This window comes from Lutjanus erythropterus, chromosome 17, assembly GCF_056507025.1.
Source record: "Lutjanus erythropterus isolate fLutEry1 chromosome 17, fLutEry1.hap2, whole genome shotgun sequence".
In the NCBI taxonomy this organism is placed as follows: Eukaryota; Metazoa; Chordata; class Actinopteri; order Lutjaniformes; family Lutjanidae; genus Lutjanus; species Lutjanus erythropterus.
In genome coordinates, this window is record NC_139333.1 from 36233472 (window position 1) to 36256519 (window position 23048).

Here is a 23048-nt window from a genome sequence, read left to right on the forward strand (position 1 = left end):
GTTTTTATGGTGGTGGTGTGTTTGAAACACTGATGATGATGATTTTGTCTCTTTGTTTCACTATACCTTAGCTATTACATTTATAGTGTATTGGAAACCTGTGGACATGCAAGTATCAAATATAAATTATTTCAAAAAGCATCAAACTTTTATTTAATAAAATCGATAAGAAGTGACCACCAATTGACAGCATTTCTGAGTAGCCAAAGTTATTTGAAGAATAAAAACATAAAGCATATCTAACTTAGATATGTAGCAGCTATGCCTCTATTCTCTATTCTGTACATCCTAAAACACACCTATGATGCATGCCTGCATTCAAATGCAAGGGATAGTTCACAGCTTTGAGCCATGTTTACTTGCACATGCACACTGTCTGAACTGGGTGTGTGCTGTGACGGTGTGCAAACAGCATGTTGGGACTTTAGGAGACTTGGATTACACCAGACGAGCAGTATGGAGGCATTTTATGTTGTATTTTTTGTTTTCTTTTCTTTTATTTATGTTTGATAACTGTTCCCCTTTCACTTTCATTGTTTCAGAGATTCTGTAATGCTGTTTTCCTGTGAAACTCCAACAGTGTTTTGTGGACTAACAAATTAAATCTGACCCTCAATCAGAGTGAGGGTGAGAAGCTAATAACTAAATTTCATTTTTGTGTGAACTATTTCTTTAACCACTGTTGACAGCCAAATGCTGGCAAAATATGAAAGTGGTTGTTAGATTTCAGACACAGAATAATAATGATAATGATAAATGGTCCATTTAAACATTTATCAGACAGTGGCTGGTAGATGTTCACATTTTAAAAAGTGAATTTCCCACCCTGCAACACTGATCAACTATGTTGATTCAGAGAATACCTGCTCCTACATTTGTACTTTTTAAACAGGAAACACGTTTTATATTGTCATATTTAGATGTTTCCTACTGGAAATTATTTAACCAGCAGCAAGCAGGCTTACATCAGTGAGGGTCATTTACCTTGATATGCAGCTCTTTGCGATCTCTCTCCAGCCAGCTGACAACTTATTTAGAATTTTTAGTTAAATAAGGAGGTATCACAGACAATCCCTTATTTTATCTTTATGAATCCACCATTTTGCACCGTTTTCAAAACCAGTGACAGCAATGAATAGACACAGGGCATCCAACAAAAATTCAGTTCAAAACAATGCACTGCAGTTGTAGAGAACAATGCATTTTGTGACTGTCGCTCGCTGGTGTTGCATTCAGTTAGGACCAGGCACTAGTGAATAGTGTCCACATGAGTACTAGTGCTATCCACAGTGCAATACAGTGTATGTGTGAGCTGTCCCAGCTCATACTCTGCACATTGATAAAGAATCATCTGCCACTGGCTCCAGGCCACATATGAGAACACAATAAGATCTTCTGGGACTGCTGCTGCTGATTCCCTTGCAGACAAGACTACATGACGCCCAGTGTGTGAGTGAGTGTGTGAAGAATCTCTCAAACAATACCTGGCCTCGTCTCATTTCACATCCTTGATTCATTTTGCTACAGTTTACCTTCAGGCCTACAGTTCACCTGACTATTATAGCAACTGCTGCTCTTTTTTTTTTTTTTTTACCCATTTTCCAACCCTCTTTTTTTCTCTTGTACTTTTCTGCCTTTGCTCTATCCTGGCCTTTTGTCCTTTCTCCCTCACTAATTGTTCCAACTTTCCTCCTTCTTAACTTTCATCAGTATTTATTTAATTTTGTTAGCCCTTTTCTCCTCACTTTGTGCCTTGTTCCACCCTTTGATCTTTTCCCTCAACTTTTCTACCATCCCTTCCTTCCTCTCTAGCTTCTTCCTCCCTCCACCCTCTCCTTTGGCTCTCCATCTGGGACAGCTGGTTAGGTGGGTCTGCATGCTCCTGTCTGTTTAACTGGCTTGGCTTACTGGCCAGCAGGGCTTTGATACACTACCAACAGCCTCGAGGTCCGGCAGGGCCACAGCCATGCCAGACCAGGGACCCCCGAGCGCTCAACCTCCCCCTACTGTGGCACCTTGACTGCAGGCAGCATCAGGTTTCCAATATCCCCCACCCCTAGGAAGCAGGTACATAGTGGCTTTCATGAAGGTCAGCTGAGGCGGAGGAAAAGGGGAAAGTTGGGCTGGAGAGAGCAGGCTGGGGGGACATCACTCTCTGCTGACAATTATCCAGCACATTAGCAAACAGGAAAGCCCTTGAGGCTCCTGATTGTGATGAAGATCCCAGATTTTAAATTGATATGTGAAGAATTGCACAAGTTTAGACACAAGTATTAATGCATATTTGTTTGCAGGCAGTGGCGGACTTAGGCTGTCTGCAGGGCAGGGGCGGAAAAATTAAAAACACCAGCTGTATGCAGCTGAATCTGTAAAACCTTCACAAGTGACTAAATGCATGTATTCTGGAATATGATGAATCTCAAATTTAACTTTACTTTTGCTTTCTTTTTCTGTTTTGAAATGTAATTATTTGACATCAGAGGTCTTACCTTGATAGCTGTAACACAATGCTCCTAACTATGCCCATGCCAAGATGCACACACTGTCTAAGAATATGATAGTCAGTGCATAATAGTGAAAATCTGTTCCTTGTAGTAAGAGGCTTTTGAGCAATCATTCACAATCCGACTAGTGCCTCAGTGCAACAGAAGCAACTTGGCATTCAGCTGCTGGCATTAAGGCTTTAACTCGAATTGCCATGAAACACAAATAGTATAATGTGAACACAGTATGGTGCGCGGTTTGCTTCAAAGCCTGTTCTTATGTGAGATTGAAAATGTGCCACTCTCCCAAGTCTGGAATCACCTCGCCTCACTCGCCTCTGTCAACAGCTGCTTTGAGAGGATTCCCATGGGCCTGCTTGGGGGACGGGGAGGGGTCGCTAAGCTTTGTGCTGGCTTCTTCTTGTGTCGCCTGTTTATTCCGAAGACTAAGCACTACAAAGCCAGCTAACTGTAAAACAATTAGATTAGCATAAATATGTTCAATTATACATGCAGATTTAAGGCCCAGCGCTTTGCAACAGGGAGAAAATCCACTGAATTATTCAGAATGTACAAATATTGGTTAAATCAGATCGAAACAACAGGAAGCAAATACAGCTTCATTACTCTACATTGGCCTGGGAGCACACCATATGCCTCTGTCCACATTGGTTAAACATTTTGTACTGTTTACTCACTGTTTGCCACAAGGATACAGGGAATATGCAGAATACAGAAGAATGGGAAAAACTACAAGTAACACCTTAAAAGTAGAGAGCAGGTAAAAGGTTGGCATTTAAAGGAGGGTGGTTGTGGCACTGACAGCTTCATGCAGTTCTGACATGAAAAGAAAGATAATCAGAAGTAGTTAGACTATTCAGAAATGCCATCAGTGAGCATCTCAGTGGTACTATTAGACATTTTTCCTCCTCTGAAGCTGGAATTATACGTTCCATGTCCTGCTACAGTGTGAGGGACTCCGAGAGTCTGTGTGACGTAAAAAAAATCATCAACAGAGGGTGTAAACATAGGCTCTGTGCAGATATCCACATACCCCCAATTTGTTGTAACTAGGACTTGTCTACATGGCCACTATGGATATTGATATAACTAACTCACTGCATGCACACTGCAGGTGTAAGTCCTGCCACTGGCCATGGTATCATGGCAGCAGCTACCTGCGCTTTCAGATCCCAGGAAACAAGAAGAACCTCTGAGCTACAACCTATACTCTAAAAATGGCATATGCGCCTGGGACACTAATGGTACGAACATAGCCAAGCTAACAACTCTTACCAATGATGTAGTGATTTTAATGCCAGAGCTCACCCCCTGACATGCAAATGTTCCAACAAAACAAGTTCCCCCTCAACACTATTTTGCAGCAGCACCATCGCTGCATCCTGGGCTTAGCACTGCCCAAGACATTTGTGGTTGGTTTAAAGAAATGCAAACAAGGCAAGGTGTTTTTACCCCTGCAGCAGAAAGTGCGTATGTGGAGCCAGACCTTTCTGCAGTGATGAGTGCTGTAGAGAGGTCTGGCTATGCAAGGCTATCAGGCCAGTGGTTCCCAACCTGGGGGGTGGGTGCCCCTTGGGTGGGGGTGCAGAGGCACTGCAAGGGGGGCATGGATGACCAGAGGAGAAATATAGAGTGAAACAATCTTGAGTGAATATGATTTATGAAGTGAAAATAAACACATGTTTGCTGATGCATTACTTAGCTAGAATTCAACTTCTGAATCCATTTTCATCAGTTGTTTCTCCAGTAATGTTAATTATTAATACAAACTGTGGGGTTAGGGGGGCGTGAATTTTTTTCTGCTTTTTAAAGGGGAGCATGCCAAAATATTTTGGGAACCACTGCTCTAAGCTCTAAACTTCAGAAAGTAGTATGAACTGAATGAACAGGCATCTGTGGTGTCCACAGCTGTCTGTATACACATCTGTCCAAGAGTATAATCTTTAGCCTCAACCAGACGAGGTACACCTGAACTAATAGTGCTGGCTCAGGCCATGCTCAGTCTTTGCCCTTTTTCTTGTTAAAGCATATCAGTGTTTAGATAACCTCACCTCTACACAGTAAAAAAAAATATGTATATTTGTGTCAGTTATTTCTGTTTCTTATCATTATTGCTGTTCTCTTATTAAATAACAATTTAGCAGTATTGTATTGCTTTATATCTTCTTTTGGATTCTTTTTGATCGTTCAAAAGCGAGAAAACAAGTGGTGGTGTCTGACTTGTAGTTCTACTGGCTCACAGCATGACTATGGTCACTATGGTCATGAAGGTTCTACCGAGAGACAAATCTCTTCCCCTTTATCTGGAAAAGTAAACTCATTGTTGAGTAGTAATGACAGAACAGAATGGATCAGCCACAACGTTAAAACCAGCCTGCCTAATAATTGTAATATTGTGTAGGTCCTTCTCATGTGGCCAAATCACCTCTGACCCAACGAGGCATGAACGCCACAGACCTTTGAAGGTGTCCTGTGGTATCTGGCACCTCTGTAAGCAGCAAATCGTTTAAGTCCATAGATTGGTCTCATTGTTCCAAATGAGATCTGCGTTTTTTGGAGGCCAAGTCAACATCTTGTCAACATGAGACCACCATCTTCCTTCTTTTTGCTCCCTGTGCCATTCTGTTGCTAACCTGCCCGTTGTAGGTGCTTTTAGCATGAACAGGGCAGTGGACTGCTTTTTCAGCAGTTTGCTGCAGTAGGTCTTATGTGGCAGCCCTGAGTGCCCATGACCCTGTCACCAATTCACCCATTGCCCTTGCTTGGATCACTTTAGCAGATACTAACTTCTTCATACACCCCACAAGACAAGCTGTTTGGGAGGTGCTCTGACCCAGTTGTCAAGCAATCACAATTTGGACCTTTAAATCACTCAGATTCTCCTAATTTTTCCTGCTTCCAACACGTCAAGGACACTTGCTGCCTAATATCTCCCACCCATTGTACGAAATGATCAATGTTATTCACTTTACCAGGCAGTGGTTTTAATGTTGTGGTTGATGAGTCACGATATGACATGGTTAATTAAAATGAAGATAAAGATGGATGAAGTATACCTCAGTGCAGACTCCGGTATTGATTCTCATGTCTCCATGAAGCATAAAACAGAAGATGAAGAGAAGACTCTGGGTTTTCTCTCACCAGTAGCTGAAGATCCAGTTTGTTGCACAATAAATGTACACTGGAGGGAAATATTCCACGTTGTGCCAAGCACACATCAGCATGTTTTCCCTTCCTCCACCATTTCACTGAATGAACAACAGTCAGCGCATCTTTGACCAGAAAGTCCAACAAGACCACAAATGAACACAGAAAAGTCTGCAGGAGTTGTTACCCTGATGTCCATCATCCTCTCTGGTGAAAAAGCTCCAGGTTCTCAAACACTGGGTTTATAACCAAAACACAGTGAGGCAGACATCCGCGGCACCATCTTGGATTTTCTATAATACACTCTCTGCTTCTTTGATGACAAATATATTAGTCAATACCAATTTTCATGACTGCTAATTGTTATTATTATATGTGCAGAGAAATGCAGTTGGTGCGATATGCCACCTTGGGGAACTGATTTGATGGTGTAGGAGTCACAGTGACACAGTTTGAAGATGCACATTCAGACACTGGTCTTTCTGCCACCTTTGAGGCCTCTGTCTTTGCTGTTTCTTATCCCTCTCCCTTTCTCTCTTTTTCTCTTGCTTACACACATGCATAGAGTCCCAGTGGATTAGGTTTTGGTGCTCAGAGGCCTCAGGGGAGTGGAGAGTGATAAATACTGGGAAGTGATCTACTGCTTAGAGAGGAAAGAGTGCTTCTGAACACAAGAGGAGTGAAGGCGATAAATTGATCTGGAGTGGGAGTGTACTGTGCACCTCCAACTCTCTAAAGATGACAGACCATGTAAATGTGTGTGTATATATGTGTGTGTGTTTGTGTGAGACCTGCTCTAAGACCCCAGGCCTCCAAACACCCCCATATGCCCAGCTCATATTTTCTTTTCCTCCTGTCCTTCTATTCTTGCCATCAGTGTCAGGTGAGCCAAGTGGGGTAGCAGACTGAGCAGTAATCTCCCTCTCTCTGTCTCTCTCACACACACTCACAACCCATGGGGCGATGGCTGGGATGCAAGCCTAGCAGATACACACTTGCCAGAGAACCAGGCCAGAACCAAGCCAACAGGCCTCAACCGTGAGTGTGTGTGTGTGCGTGTGTGTGTGATTGTGCCAAACTACTTAGAGTGATGGAATGTAAGATATGCCCATTCTAAGTGGAGCCAGGAGAAAGCAGCCAAGTCCAGATCATGGCACAGAGGAAGAGCTGGTGCAGTGAGACCTGGAGGAGAGCTTCATTTACCTGCTCTCATCATTCACTGCTCTACACTGCAATCACATTTAGTATTATGGGTTTTACTGTAATTACATCTGCAGATTGACACTTCACATCCATTCAGTTGGTGGCCTGTAGCTCATGGAAGCTGTTTATCTCTTGTGGTTGTCCAAATACAGGCGTCACTCATGCCAAGCTGTTGGAGTGGTTTATTTGAGTTCTAATTTGTTTATTTGAACGTACTGAAACATTTATTCCTGCAGGTAATTTACTGTTAGCAGAGACCATTGCCATTGAATCTCAGGTGGCACCAGTAAATGTTCTGAGACAAAATGTGGACAGCAATTCGCTGCGTCCCCTGTAGTGCTGCTCACTTGACTCTGTGGCTGGACCAGTGATCAGTTTCAGTCAGTTCACTTCTCTTGTTGCCAAATGTGCAGAAACAGACAGAAACTAACAAAGATACTTCAGGGATGAGGATTATCATTCAGTGTCCATCACGGTTTCAACATGAAGTTCCTCTGCGCATCCAGCACTCCACTCTTACATACATCCATACCTTCGCTCTCACTCTCCTCTGGTGTCAGTGGTGCTAGGTTTCATCAGAGAAACACGCAACCAGGCACATGAAAACAAGCCCACAAGAGGCAACTTGGCTACCCACTCCCCCCCAAAAAGCAATGGGTGTGAGAGAGGTCACTTGATCAATTTATATATAAATGTATGGATTTGGCATTTCATAAGTAACTGTAAAACACTGTAATTTGAAGTTTTATTTTTTTTCTTTGTAACTTCACAGAAGTTTGACAAAAAATGAGGACTGAATAAATGAGTGAAGGAAAATTAATAATGAACCATCAAAGTAATTATATCAGTGAAGGCAAAGCAAGCATCATATTAGCTGTAAGCCTCATAGATGACAACAATGCTGTGTTTTGTTTTGTTTTTTTCTTTGTATAAGTTGTATCAGTGCTGGCATGTTCAACAAGATGTGCATGTATTTCACAGAATCTGCACACTGAGGTCACATAGTCACATAGTTTTAATCCACTTTCTTTCTCCCACTCTTTGTTGTATTTTTGCAGTATTTCACCTACTTAGTCCTAGTTATGGTTAGCAAAGTACCTAAATAAACTCTGTCAGTTGCACAGTTTTGATTTGAAAAGTGTGTAATGTGTGTATGGGGGAGGACGAAGGGGAGGGGGAAGGGTTGTGGATAGATTATGGGGATTATATTACCAATATTTGTGAGTGACTTTACAGAAAACCAGCTCCAAAGTGGCTTACAATGAGAAAACAGTTCAACTGTCTGACAGCTGCTTTTAAGCTGGCTCCTATTATGTAAGACCTTTCCTCTTGACAATCAATCAAAAGTAACAAATGTCAACCTTTGACTGTGACAGTATGCTAAAAACATGTATTTCAATGTCAGCACGGAAAAAAATATAACAGAACCCAACAATAAGGAAAGACAGCAGTTGGACAACACTTTTCTTATACACAGTTAGTGAGGAGAAATTCCAGAAAACCTCCTTTCAACTTGTTCTAACATGTTTTCATAAATATTATTATGTCATAGGATGTTTAATGGCTTATTCTGTTTTGGTGCGTGGAATCAATTTCATTCTGCCACCACTTTCCCTGGTTTGCCAGTGTAATATACAGTTCCCTCCAAAAAGCTGCGATCACAACAATTCATGCAAATTCAACCAATCCCTGGGAAGTCTGCACAACCTTGCAATTTTGTCCAAACTCTGCTAGTTTTAGGCAAATTTGACCAATCAGCGTAGCTTCCCACGAGTTTTGCCAAAGCAGTCCCCTGCACAAACATCATACCAGTGCATCTCACTGAATTGACTCAATGTTTTGTTTTATTTTTCACTATTTGTTGTTGTACTTAAAATGTATCAATGCTCTGTGCACAATTTTGTGCTTTTTTTGAGTTTGAGGTCTAAAAACATTTTACTTCTTTGTGGAATACCCCTCAGGTGCACTTCCTCATTTTTATAATTTTTGTAATTCTGAGCCTTTTTGGTAAGATTAGTTAGAACACTCAGAGCAAAGTGTGGTTTTGTTCTCCCCGAAACAAGTTGCCTTTGATTTTTAATGAATTATACAAAAAAGTAATTTTGTTTTGCAGTTTTCTCTTGGTCCTGCAGTTTCATTGCAAAAAAATGCCTAAAAGTATCACAACATGCATCATGCTTTATTAGGAAAGCTGCCGTGAAATCATGCATTTCAGGCTGCAACAACCCCAAAGAAGGCCCACGAAATCCTGGAGGGACTGGATATACTATAAAATGCAACGTGGTAAACTTTTCCATTAAAGGTGTTGCTGCTGTCTGTCCATAATCACATGAAGGAGGCTTGTTAAACTCACGTGGTCTTGTATTGATCAAAAACAAATCTTTCACACATTTATTTACATACAGGTCAGAAATGTGTTCCTGACCAAATATATATATATTCAAAAAGCATCTACACACTGTAAGTAAGAGCCAAAAAAAAAAAATGTGTTGTGATTCTGTGTTGTTTATGTGAGACCTCCAGTCTGACCCTGCTTTGTAGAGTTCTTTATTAAATATATCATAACCTTAAATGCTGATTTCACCATGCAACAAGCATCTCTTCATCTGTGTGACGACACAAAATCAGTTTACATTTTATGTCTTCTCACAATTTTAAATTCATCCAACTGTTGAAACAAAGCAAAAGACATTTAGCAGAGTCAGACACTGAAAGTCAGCAGACAGACAGACAGCATTGTGTTATGATTCTTTTCTTTTTATAACCTGTAACAGAAGCGCTGACATCAACTGCAGGCTTCACTGCAGGTGAAACCCTGTCACATGGATTGAGCTGACACAAACAGCTCTGTGACTTATGCAGTTATCTAACCCTGCCTTCTCCGACTGCCTGATTACCTCATGGTTCCCTCATTTGTTCTCTTGCAGCAGTGTAAAGTCAGAAAAGCTTTCAGACAAGACAAAAGACCACTATAACCACTGATCAGTATAAGGATCACATTAGAATAAACAACATATAAAAAAGACCTAAAAACTTAAATTTGATGTTTATCTAAAATGTAAATAAAAGTGCTGAAGTGAAAGTAAAGTGTTACAAGCTGATATGAGATAAAACTTTAGAGATTCCCACAGAGGAAGTAAGTCTTCTGAGCAATGACATTAAAGTGATTCAGCAGGAAAAAAATACTCATTAGTATGCATTTGAAAGAAAATCCATCTTGTTTGTGAAAATGAAAATGGTCAATATTAAAGATCCTGAATGTTGCAACAAAATTTAAAATGTAAATGTACCTGTATTGTCTCATAAACGCCATATCAAAGGAGGCAGAGCGGACGAGAAAAAGATGTGAAGAAGAGCTGATGGCCACAGGCAGGAATGAAACAGAGTTCCAAAGGAGGAAAGGGAGTGAAAAAGGAAGCCAGAGTGAGGAAGAGTAAAAAAGGAGGGGCTGAGTGGATGAAATGCAAGTGAATGAAACCAGAGAAGAAGAATGGAAGTAGTGTGAGTGAATGACAGTCTGGGCTGCAGACAGACTCTGGAGTGCAGTTTCAAAGACAGCAGTGCATCCATAAAGCCTGGCAGGCTGTAACGTTTCCCAGCTGATCCAGGCCTGCCCTGTCCTGTCCTGTCCTGTCCTGGCCTGTCCTTGCCTGGCCTTGCCTGTCCTTGCCTGTCCTTGTCTGGTTTGACTCCTCTACTGTTTTAGCTCACCCCAAAAGTGACGCTTTAATGGACCACAGTTTTTACTCTGCAACTTAAATCAGAGAAGAGCAGAGGCAGAGCAGCAGTGTTTTTCCCTTGTTTGCTCTTGTGTTTTTTCTCTCCTTCTGTTTTATCATGCACAAACTTTGCCTGTGTGTGTGTGTGTTTGCAGGTGCGAGGTGGTCTGCTGGGTGTGAAGTAAACAAATACATTATATGGATATGAATTAGAGCTGCAACAATTATGAATTGTGAATCAATTAATTATTAAATCAGTCTCTCTTTTATGATAATCGATTAATCGTTTGCATAGTTCTTCAAGAAAAAAAGTCCAAATTCTCTGATTTCAGCTTCTTCAGTGTAAATATTTTCTGTTTTTTTGCTCCTCTCTGACAGTGAACTGAAGATCTTTGGTTTATGGACAAAACAAGACATTTCAGGATGTTATCTTGGACTTTGGGAAACAATGATTAATTTTTCTTTCTTTTTTTTTTACTATTTTCTAACATGTTATGGACCAAACAACTTATTGGTTAATCAAGAGAATAATCCACAGATCAAGTGATGATGAAAACAATTGCTGGTTTCAGCCCTAATTTGAACAGCATCTAACATGATGTAGTATTATTTGTGCTGAAAACTAATCCAGGTGATTATTCTTTACATTGTGAAGAGGAATGTAGCCCCTCACTGTTTGAAATGTACAAACTGTATAATGTATTATAATTTTCATTGGTGAACAATGTCCGTGTTATTTTGCAGAAACCAAGCCAGGAAGTGGTCTGTGCAAACCAGGAACCATTGCTCTGTTTGGTAACGTGGTGTACAGCGGGCTGCTCAACGAGCACTTCTGGCACTTCGGGGTTCCCCTCGTCACCAGACTGGTCAGTTTATGGTTTTTCCTCATTTCACTCCTCCTGTTGTCCTCCTGTTCTTCCTCTCCCTAAATGTCATTTTGTCTCAGGCTTTGTCTTTTTGCTTCAGCTGCTGCCTCTCTGGGACTGTTTTTACTCTCACACATACACACAGACACGAATGATCCAATCTTGAGTTTGCTCTCATCAGATTGTACTGAGAGTTGGACATAGTGCATGCTAATGGTGGAGGACTTGTATAAGCATGAAAACCACAGAGTTATAATGGTGAACCTCTGCTTCGTTTTCACAATTTATGAAACATTTATCTTTGAGGCTTTGTGAGGTTTGGTTTGTGGGATTTCAAAGTAGTCCAACTAACGTTAAGTGGTAAATCAGATTAATGTCATGTATGTAAAAGTATGCTAAAAATGTTTAGGCCAAGATGATACACATCAGTCAAACATGTCACTCAAAACCAAGTCTATCTTGGTGACTGACTGGCAGTCAGAGGTGTGGACTCAAATCACATGACTTGCATTCACAAATTTGATGACTTAAGACTTGACTTGACAAAATCTAAAAAAAAGACACAGCTCAAAATGGGCTTGAACACTAAAGACACTTAATAACTTACCTCAAGCTCAAAGACTAAAGTCGCTTATTTAAAAACTGTAAGTCCACCAATCATTTAATTTCCCTTCATTACCTGAATCAGTTAACCTAGCGTGATTCATTCTCAGCAAATCAACGCTTTTTTTCAACAGATCCACTTTGTTTGAACCAGTCAGACAGCAGAGAACCACGAAGACCTAACATTACATTACTAAGCTCCAGTTTAAAAACAAAAGGTACCAAAGATCATTTTGTTTGCACACAAAAACCACGAGGTGGTCAACAAAAAAACAACTGCAGCATGCAAAATGTGCAGGTCATAAGTTAGAGACAGACAGATGTAACAACTTCATGTTTCATTCAACATTTGAAGTTGCACAAAGAGCAGAAGTTTGCTTTGTTGTTAAAATGACATCACATTTGATGAAGAGCACATTGACTTGAAACTCAAAATTTGGTACTTGAGTTTGGACTTTACTTGGCTCTTGCCTGTCTTGTCTTGGGTCTCTTGACTTGAGTGCAAAGACTTGAGACTTACTTGTGACTTGCAAAACAATGACTTGGACCCATCTCTGCTGTCAGTACAGCCCTGTATCAATGCAATAATGTTCACTTTGGCTTGTTTTGTTGCTAAAATCTGAGTTGGCAGCCTGTTGTTTGTTAGCCTTTCTAGCTTTTCTTCTAGTGCAGTGGTTCCCAAACATTTTCTGGCACGCCCCCCTTCAGATGCAAAAAAATATCAGTGCCCCCTCCTCCCCACAATTATTACCAATTATTAACAATAACTGGGGAAGCAACTGAACAAAATGTCAGCATGATCATGTCAGGAGCCTATTGTTTTTTCATTTCCACTACAAAAATCATAATCATTAACTTTCTCCCTTGGTCCAAGACCTCCCGGCCATGGCTCTCCGTCTCCTGGTTTGGGAACCACTGTTCTAGTGTAAAGTGAGGTGCAGAACACATCTGTCCTAGAAAAAGTAGTGAAAGACTCAGAAAGAAAGGAAAACACAGTGGTGCTTCTTAATCAGCCTGTCACATTTCTGTATTCTTTCCCCTGAGTGTTGCATTGACACAGCAACACAAACAGTGTGAGCAGGTGACCTCGCTTGCTGTTGTGCTAGTTGAGCTGCCATCATAGGTCACATGGTCCCTCAAGATGTTTTCATACTGCTGTTGTTTCAGGACCAGGTGTATAAATAATGGATGTGGTTCTGGCATTAACACAAACTAATGCAATATTAGTGGTATTTCAATTAACTTTGAATTAGGCTGTAATCTCTTCCATGTCACTGGAGCACTGATTGCATGGCTGTTTTATTGAACTGCTGATAAATGTTATTTTTGATAGATATTGATGTTGTCTCCCCATCAGGATACAGCAAAGGATATTTGCTGGCTCAGTTTGATCACTCGCCCGTCAGCCTGCGAGACACACACTTTGCCCCATTCGTTCCCTTTCTTATTGCATCTGATAAAGGACAGCAGAGTTGGCTTATGGGAAAATAATTGTAGCCTTTGCTTTTTTTGTAGATATTATAAAATCAGATAATTTATCAGTTTGGAAATCTTGAAGAGTTTCAGATGGTGTACTGGGAAATATACAATATTTATTTTCAACATTGTAAATATTTGAACTGAGCATACCTACACAACAGCTGATATCATCAAAAATTATTATTAGCTACAGCAGTCATGTTTTATTTACAATTATGCTGTTTGACTCTCTCTCTCTCTCTCTCTCTCTCTCTCTCTCTCTCACACACACACACACACACACACACACACAAACACACACACACAGCCCTTTTACATGATTCAGAGCATTGCAGATGTTGAGTGTCATGGAGTTGGAGCTCTATAACATAGATAGCAGAGTTAACAGCTGGCCTCTCTCAGCTCCTCGTGTGGTTTTCACAGCTCTCTTCATCGTACATTCACACTCAGCGAGCGGTAGAACAAAGAGTGAGGTCATAATCTGCTGCTATCAGCTTCTTTAATAACAAATTTGTTTGTTACCAGCCACTACAGCGTGGCTGCTATTGTTTTCACCCCACGAGTCTCTCTCTTGCTCTCAAATTCAAATAGCTTTATTGGCATGAGGTAACACTGGACATGCTGCCAAAGCAAAGCATTTAGATTCTGAAATGCCTAACACATGAAAACACACTGAAAATAGACTATAACAAATAACATACCACTGAAAAATAAATATACTACAACAAAGAAGCATTTTGCAGAAAAGAATCTACAAAACAAAACAAATCTCATCAAACCTATCAATAAGTGTGCATGTGATGTAACCGTGTCACTGTCCCTCAGTCTATGGCAGGCAGCAACATAGACTGCTACAGGACAAGTAGTTTTTATTCATTTGATAAACAAAAAAACCTTCTGAAATCATTTCAGTGTTTTGAAAATGTGTTTCCAGAATATGTTTATATTTTCCACATTTGTTGAGAAAGTACAGCTCCGTTTCAAGTTCACTGAGGGTTCACAGTGACAGCAGGGTCTTTGCTCTGCAGGGAGACATGTTTTCCTGTTTCTCCCCTTTTCAATAGTGAGGCTGTGCTCTCTGAGTCTGTACTTTGTCAAGGTTCTTCTAATCTGTGATCTGCTAATGAGTACTGTCAATTTAGGGACAGATAGCATTCTCTGCTAACTTTTGTGTTTGTCAATAAGTGATGTGTTCTTCCTCCCCAGCTTTTTTCATTGCAGGGCTTGATAATGATATGAGAGGGAGGGTCACAAAGTTTTAGATAGGAAACATATTCTCTACCATAATGCTTCTCTTAGAAGGGTTTGAATGAATATTTTTGGGATTATAAAAAAAGTCTGGGATTTTCTGGTTGAAACTTGACCAAATGTGTTTCTGTTTCGCTTCCTCCTGTTCCACAGAGCAGACAGATTCTTTTTGTTCTTTCCAGCTGTTCTCTTTTATGGCAGCCAGTTCTGATTGCAAGTTTATGATCACTGAGTGTATATTTTCTTTGTCTTTTTATTGGTTATTTGATTTGGGTTAAATATTGGGCTAATTGAAATTCTTTGTCTTGTAAATTATAGCATTCTAATTTATTTATGGATTGGATTTCTGTTTTCCACGGATTGAAGTTTAGTTAGTTTATGATCTTTGTCTATTCATTTTACTTTTTTTTTATTGTTTCTGTGCATATGTGTGTCTATGTGTGTCTGTGTGTGTCATCATGGCAAGATGTTGTCCTGCAGTGAGAACTACGTCAGAGGTGGGTTGAGTACTTTGCCAGGTGTTATATGTCTGTCTGTGGACAGATGTTGACACTGTGATGGCATGACAGGATGTGGTCACAAAACTTTACAGGTGTGTAGCTGAGATCAAAATGATCTGTCTGATCAAAGTTTGAATATGGGAGTGGTCTGACCCAGGAACATTAACATGTTCATGACCCAATCACAAGATGCTCTCTAGGTTTTAGCTTGGTATTGGGTTGATGATGGTGATAACAATGATGATTTGGTTATTTGTTGTTTGTTGTTTGGTTATTTATACTATGTACTGCAAAAAGCAAAGGTAAATCATGCAGGATTCTGTGTTGCACCATTGGTGTAACTTCTGTCAGTCATTCCCAAAGATTGGGTTGGGCCCCACAGGTGGGTCACAGGAGATTTTATTTCATAAGAGAAAATCAGAATAAGAACAAGATGGCCTGTTAACTCAGCCTAAATAAATGTATTTCTGATTTCTAAAGTTTTAACATTTATATGTTTTCAATAAAGCGTCACATGCAATTACAGGAGGGTTGGTAGTGTGATGGGGCTGCACTGAGTCAGGTGCCCTGAGCAGCTGGGAGTTTGGTGTCTTGCTCAAGGGCAAATCAGCAGTACCCAGGAGGTGAACTGGCATCTCCCTGTGTGATCAGTCCACACTGTGGTCTGTGCTGGACTTAAACCAGCCACCCTCCACACCAATTAATCTGGCCAATTTAATTTGATTTTGATTTCTAGAAGAAGTGAGTACTTCTTCCACCACTGGAAAACAGCTGTATAAAGTCATCTGTGTGTCTGGTGGAGCTTTATCCAGTCTGACAGAATACCCCTGATGATGTGGTCAGAGGCAGAAAATTTGTCACACACTGGGGACATGGGCATGCAGGGAGGGTGTAAGACAGACATCATCTCAAGTTGCATCATGGGAAGTGTAAGATCCAGTGTCTCAGCCTCTCCTGTTTCTAATTTGACTTTATTTTTTTATTTTATTGATTTATCTTATATGTTTGTTGAGACCCCTGGATTTACAGGAGTGAACTGGAGACCCCCTTGATAAAGCTCAGCGTATTGTAAATGATGTACAATCCACATCCCACTTCAATAGTTGTATAACAGGCTGAGTCAGAAGATCTTTTTCTTTCTTTTCTAACTTGTCCCTTTGTCTAAGGGACATGTAATTAATGTTTTAATTGAGCTAATTGAAAATGAATAGAGATAGACTTGGAAACAGAGAAAGAGACTACAGCTCCACAGCACTCGCTTCACTGAGTTTATTGTGCACCCAGAACTGATGACAAAGGCAACTGCCCTAAAAGCTAATGAGGAGGTGTGTATACAGTACGCACACTGTGTGTGTGTATCTGAGCTCAGCCTGTAATGCATGTCTGGCACTTCTCATGTGCTGAGAAAAGAAACATCAGTTCTTTGACATATATTATTAGGTTAGAGTTAGACTTTTTTAGTATTTTTTCTTGTTTTTCTGCCAGGCGTTGTTGTGACTTTTCACCTTAAAGTAGTTTGTGAAAAATCTTGGAAAATATGGATAACTTGAGTCAAGTTATATTCTGTGTATTTATTATTCTCAAACTAACAATGAATCTACCAACAAGTATTTGTGTGCACATCCAAAATATGATATACCTTCTTTCTCTGTGTCATACAGCTCCAATTGAATTTAATTTAATTAGCTTTATTAGCATGATATTTAAGATCAAACATGTTTCCAAAGCAAATAATCACATTATACATAATACATACAATAATAATATACAGTTAATAGTAAATGTTAAAAGGGGAATAAAGAAAGACAATGAGAATAAAGCTTACAGTCAAATATTCCTTGCTTTATAAATATTTTCAATATAGCCTACAGGGACAGGTAATATAAAGGTAATAATATAAGGTAAAATAATACGTTTGGGTGACTGGAGGATTTCTGCAGACCTGTGGACTCATCCATGCACAGTGATTGTGTAAAGCGGTGAGGCAGTTACTTGGACCACTAACTGTAATATGATTACTTTTTTGAAAATTCTAATCCCTACACTTCTCCTTATTGGGTATAGTAATAATATTACAACAAAGAGTAAATGAGCAATGCATTACTCCCCAACAATGATTACCATAAAAACACACAATGTGTTAAATCTGATGTGGGCCATTTATCTTTGGTGGCATTGGGCAAAAATCTACAATAACTTTTCATCTTAATGTAATCTGAGTGGGTGCAAACATTTGTCAGTTTTTGACAATAGGGCATGCCAAAAAAAGGTTTGGGAACCACAGGCCCAGTGCAAGCTGTGACTGAAAATAGTCCTGTTTGAGTAACACTTGCTAAAAACTTTGTTCAACCGTAGGAAACTACTTAAGTTTTTTTCAATATTAAACAATATCTTTGTGAGCTGTTTATAAAGATTTATGTCGTCAGTAGGAACCAATGGACTTGGAGCTGAGTGCCACAGACAGGTTAGGACTGTCAGGTATTGTTCAACATATTAGATATTAAGAGAATATTAATTTATGCATGAAGTGTTTTTATTAAACTGTTAGTAACTTTTTAGTAAACTGTAGTGGATATTAGATCACAGCATGTCATTTTCTTTCCAGATCTAATCAGCACAACACACTGTGATGACATGAATACTTGAAGTCATGGTGATCAGTGAGGAAGATTTGGAACTGATGAATGAAGTTGATCAGTCTAAATTAATGACTAGATAGAAACCAGTATGGACCTGGTAATATTTACCAAGGACAGATTGTCTCCCCCTGAAAGTCATGTTTCATACATAATCTCATCATGCTATTCCTTTCATTTCCTCGCCGCCAGCTTAACTATGAAACATACATGTAATGCTCTCACTTACCTCTCCGTGGCTATTAGCTTCATCTCTCCATAAGGAGCAAGGCAACATTTCTCCACTTTTTCTCCCTTTTATTAGTGGGAGGGAGCTACATGGAGGGTTTATAGAGTGGCTCAGTGCTGTACAGAAGACTTACAGTGGCCTCTCTGGATCCGCTGCTGGAGATGCTGGTCATCTTGTCTGCCAGTTTAACTATGCAGAGGCAACACAATGCTGCAGCAAAGCCTCAAGCAGCCCTGCTCAGATCCCTTTGCTTAAAGGAATCCCCTCTCCTCCAGCCCCTCATCTCACTGTGCATGGATAACTTTGTGATAACAGTTTTCCTAGTACGAGCAGAATAGTACAAGCTTTTCAATCTTTCATAGACATCTTGATAGATATATCACAGTTTAGCATTGATGAGTCTGGAGAAGTTGATGGAGAAACCAGAAATGACTTTTTGATTCTGTTGGTTGGAGAAAAAAAGATAGTTTAAGCCATTATAGCAGTATTCTGATTGGTTCCCCAAAAAAATTTTAACTATGTTTATATTTGAACCAGATTGATCAGTCCCATTCTGAACACATCTACATGCCAGTCAGGAGTCATAGTCATAGCGCCACCTAGTGGAGACAGGATGTGACATCAAACTCCTTTCTGCAGTGTCCAAAGTGAAAATGCGGAGCCTCATCGACCGGTTGGCTACGGCAATGGGGCTGCAGCTGCCGGCCCTGACTGGCACATGGGCGTGAGGACCTGTTTAATGCTGTTTGCAGCTTTAATTATTATTATTAGTAGTAGTAGTAGTAGTAGTAATAGTATTATTATTATTATTATTATTAGTAGTAGTAGTAGTAGTAGTAGTAGTACTAGTATTTCATTAAAATGTGGCTTAGGGTTAGACCATGCAGTATACACCAGTGTAGTGTGTACATTCTTATGTCTGTCAGTACTTAAAATACCAGTGCACTGTATACTTTTGGTCATTTCATTCCTTATTCTGATTGGTTCATTTGTAAATGGGGCAGCAATTTTGACACAGGCAGACATGTCTCACAGTAACATCTAGGACTATTTATGTATTCATTTATTTATTTTTACTTTTTCCTTGTTCTTTTTCTCTATCCCAGAAGTGGACACAGATCAGCCAGTATTGTCCCCAGACATTCCCAGCTAGAGGAAAAGAGAGACGATGGGAATGCCAATATGTGCCCACTAACACACCAAAAGGACACCTGTTATTAAGATGCAACACATTTCAGCACAAACACACAATAAACCTGTCTTTTTTTCTCCTGGAGAGGGAAGAGTAAACAGTGGTGGAGCCAAAGCAGCCTGCTGAGTTTTTCCAGGTGAGAGATTGCTCAGTGTGCCTGGCAGCAGACAGCGAGTCAATGAGAGGAACTCCGGCAGGAGGATTGAGATCAGGTGGAGCTGGCAACACTGCCCTCTGAATGCGTGATAGAGGGCTGCTGGCACACTGAGACCCAGACTGGATGGGGCTCGTCCAGGACAGTTTAAATGTGTGTGTGTGTGTGTGTGTGTGTGTGTGTGTGTGCTGGGTGTGGGTGGGGGTGGGGGGTTTTTGTGTGCATGCATGTTTGCATGCTGCTGCTCTCGTAAAAAATGCGGTAAGAAATTTCTGGCCTGTAGAGCTCATAACTCCTCTGCATTAAACTGGCTTACCATTGTTGTTTCAGATTGGAATAATCAAAGTCTTGAGATTTTCTTTGACAAATTTATACTTTGTTTTAGTGTGATTGTATAGTTAGTTTGGATCCCATTAGCAGCTGTATCACAGCAGTGATTACATAAGAATATACACATGGCAATACAAATCAAAACTGCTAAAACAAAACTCACAATTACATAATGACAAAGACAATACTCAACACACAGCAGTTTCACTCATATCAGCATTCACTTTACAAAATGGTTTTAGTATTATTCAAACAACATTACTGCAACTTGTCCATTCAACCAGTGATTGATTGATCTTCATTTAAACCAATTTAACTCAGGAACTGTTGATATACTGAAATGGATACTGTTCATCAGTGTTTGTTGAAATATTTGCTTCCTTTCATGATCAAATTATTTGTAACTAGAAAAGGACTTGGAGAGTGCAGACCTCTCAGTAGTCCAGCCTTCTATGATGATATATATATATATATATATATATATATATATATATATATATATATATATATATATATATATATATATATATATATATATATATGTGTGTGTGTATGTGTGTATGTGTGTATATATATTCATCCATCCAGCCATCCATCCATCCATCCACAGCTTACATGTTGTTTTTATGCATGTTTCTTTGCAGCATGGGTCTTTCTTATTGCCTCACTAAAGTGACATTTTCCAGTGGTCGGTTTTGCAGGAAGAATAGAAGGTTGTCAAAAATTGTGAATGAAATTTAGGCTTGAATATGACTATAAGTTATTATTAGAAACAAAAATGAATGGACTTGTATTAATTGACACAACATTAAAATATTTTGGAATCAAGATCATTATAACTTTAACACAAATGACTCATGACTTCACTTGGACTTGAGCCTTTTGGGTTGAATATAATTAGTGTCTTCTCCCAAGATGAAAAATGTCTGTTATTTAAAGTGTGTAACAAATAAATTCGGTTCCCTTCATTTCCTCAGTCACCTTATGTTAACGCTATTCATTCCCAGCAAGTCGACACTTAATTACCCAGATCCTCTTTGAGCAGCATCCAATCAAGTTGCAGGAGCGAACCATGAAGAACTAACACTACGTGACTGAGCTCCAGTTGGAGAAAAACAATACCAAAGATAATTTTGTCCATGTACAAAAACTTTGAAGTGAAAATGCAAAACATGCTGGTACTCTGATATTTTAGTTGTTGTTAAAATGGCATTACATGTAATGACGGGTGCATTATGACCTGCTTGGGACTTGAAACTCAAAGTTTAGGACTTGGCACTTGTCAGTCTTGACTTGGGACTTGAGTGCAAAAAACTTACTTTTGATTTAGAAACAATGACTTGATCCAACCTGTAAGGTATTGACTTGTATATACTTTTCCTTTTTCAAGGTTTTAAGTTACATGGTCATTATTCTGTTTTCTTTGCTGCACCGTATTGTTTTGTTGTGGTATAGTAGCAGATTTTCTGAGGCCTTGAGCCTGCCCTTCCCACGGTTTGGCAACCATGTCTCTAATGAGTATTCATGGTAAAAAATGTGAATGAAATATAGGTTTGTGTATGACTAAAACTTATCAGAAACAAAAATGAAGCATTTTTGGCTTTTCTTATTTAACACATATCTAATCAAAACAATGGAAGCAAACAGTGGAAAGATTTTTCTCTGAGGTGGAATGCACTAAAACAAATATTTGGGAATCAAGATCACTTTGTTATCATTTCTTTTTTGATGTCAGTGATCTCACACTGCTGATCTGAGATCTCCTTCACTGGCAGAATGCATGCAGAGGGTGTCCCATCTACAATCCACAAGCTAATAATGAGCTGCTCTCTGAATACATGCAGATGAAAAGCACACTGCATATTTGCACAGTGACATATTTTTTTAGTAAATCTGGCTGTGTGTATTTTGGGGTACTGTCATGAACTCTCCAACAGAGGTTCCAGCTGAGAGTTATGTTGAGCATGATACGTCCAACATGTTAAGTACAGATGTAGAGTCTGTTCTCAGAGCACAGATCATCCTGTTTTTGAGCAGGAGGTACACTTCTCTACCAAGGCAAATGTTATGAAACTAACAGTTTCATTAGTGGTTTATAGATGATTTATAACCCATTAGTTAAGAAAAAATTTGGTTTGGCTTTATGAATATTTCCATTGATGCCCCCATTGTGGAGACACCTAAAAGATCTAGACAACATTCACTGTTGCTCCTCATCTCTGTTGACCTGATGTTGCTCTTTTCCTCCTTCCTAGACCCCAACAACACCACCACCAGTCTGTCATCTTTTTGCATTAGCTCACTCACATGCAGAGTCTGGACTAACTTATTCATGACCCAGACCTGAAATAGCATGACGCCCAGATTTGATAGGAAAATGTTCTCTTTTGAATGGTAGTTGCTAGGGGAAAAAAACGAGAAGGCAGGCCGTCTGTGAGCTTATGGTCGTCTCAGAGGGAGGAGTGAAGGAAAGTGAGAGCTGAGGCTGCACACCAGGCATGCATACATGTATGTAAATGGCCTCATTTCAAGCGAGTCTTAAAAACCAATTTCAGCACAAATGGGTGCAGATGAATTGGTATTCATAATCTATTTTAACTATGAATTAGCTCATTATTTTTTTTACACTGGTAAATGTCGATATGTCAAACTTGAGACGTTTGCCATACATTCCACTCCTTCCTATCATGAAGTGGGTGTGGACGGCGCTGTCCACAGGAGTTTGAGTTGTAAAGCAACCAGACTTTCAGTAGATTCCCCTTTAAATCCAATTCAGTCAGCATGGAATATGAAAATGTACACAGTATCTTATTTGTTTAGAATAAGTATACTAATGTTTTTAAATTAATGTGCTGATGTTTTATTGATGATGAAATGATATACATAACCTTCCAAAAACTGGATTGAACTAAAAAAAAGACCTCACCAGCTGAAAGTGTTTGATGTAACTTTAATATGGAATGTATTCCCCCATTGCAGATCTTAAAATAAGTTCTTCTACATTTCAAGTGGAAGAGTTAAAAAAGAGCTAATGTGCATAAATCATCTCTCTGAATCAGCCTGCAGACTTCAGAATCCACCCTCACACATGTATAGAATATATATTCTCACTCTCCTCACCACCACCTTTCATTTACTGGGATGAGACAAGGATTGTCACAGTATGCATTGCTGAGGTGTGGACTCAAGCCACAGGACTTCTACTCAAGTCACAAATTTCCTGACTTTAGATAGGACT

The 23048-nt window shown here is 39.6% G+C and overlaps 1 protein-coding gene across 1 annotated transcript in view; it reads left to right on the forward strand.

The window, feature by feature from the left end:
- Positions 1–11313: 11313 nt before the first annotated feature.
- Positions 11314–23048, forward strand: part of rbfox3a (RNA binding fox-1 homolog 3a) — a 290125-nt gene continuing 278390 nt past the window's right edge. Inside the window, exon 1 of the mRNA XM_084740224.1 lies at positions 11314–11439. The gene's annotated coding sequence lies outside the window, so the exon portion shown is untranslated. The remainder of the gene's footprint in view (positions 11440–23048) is intronic.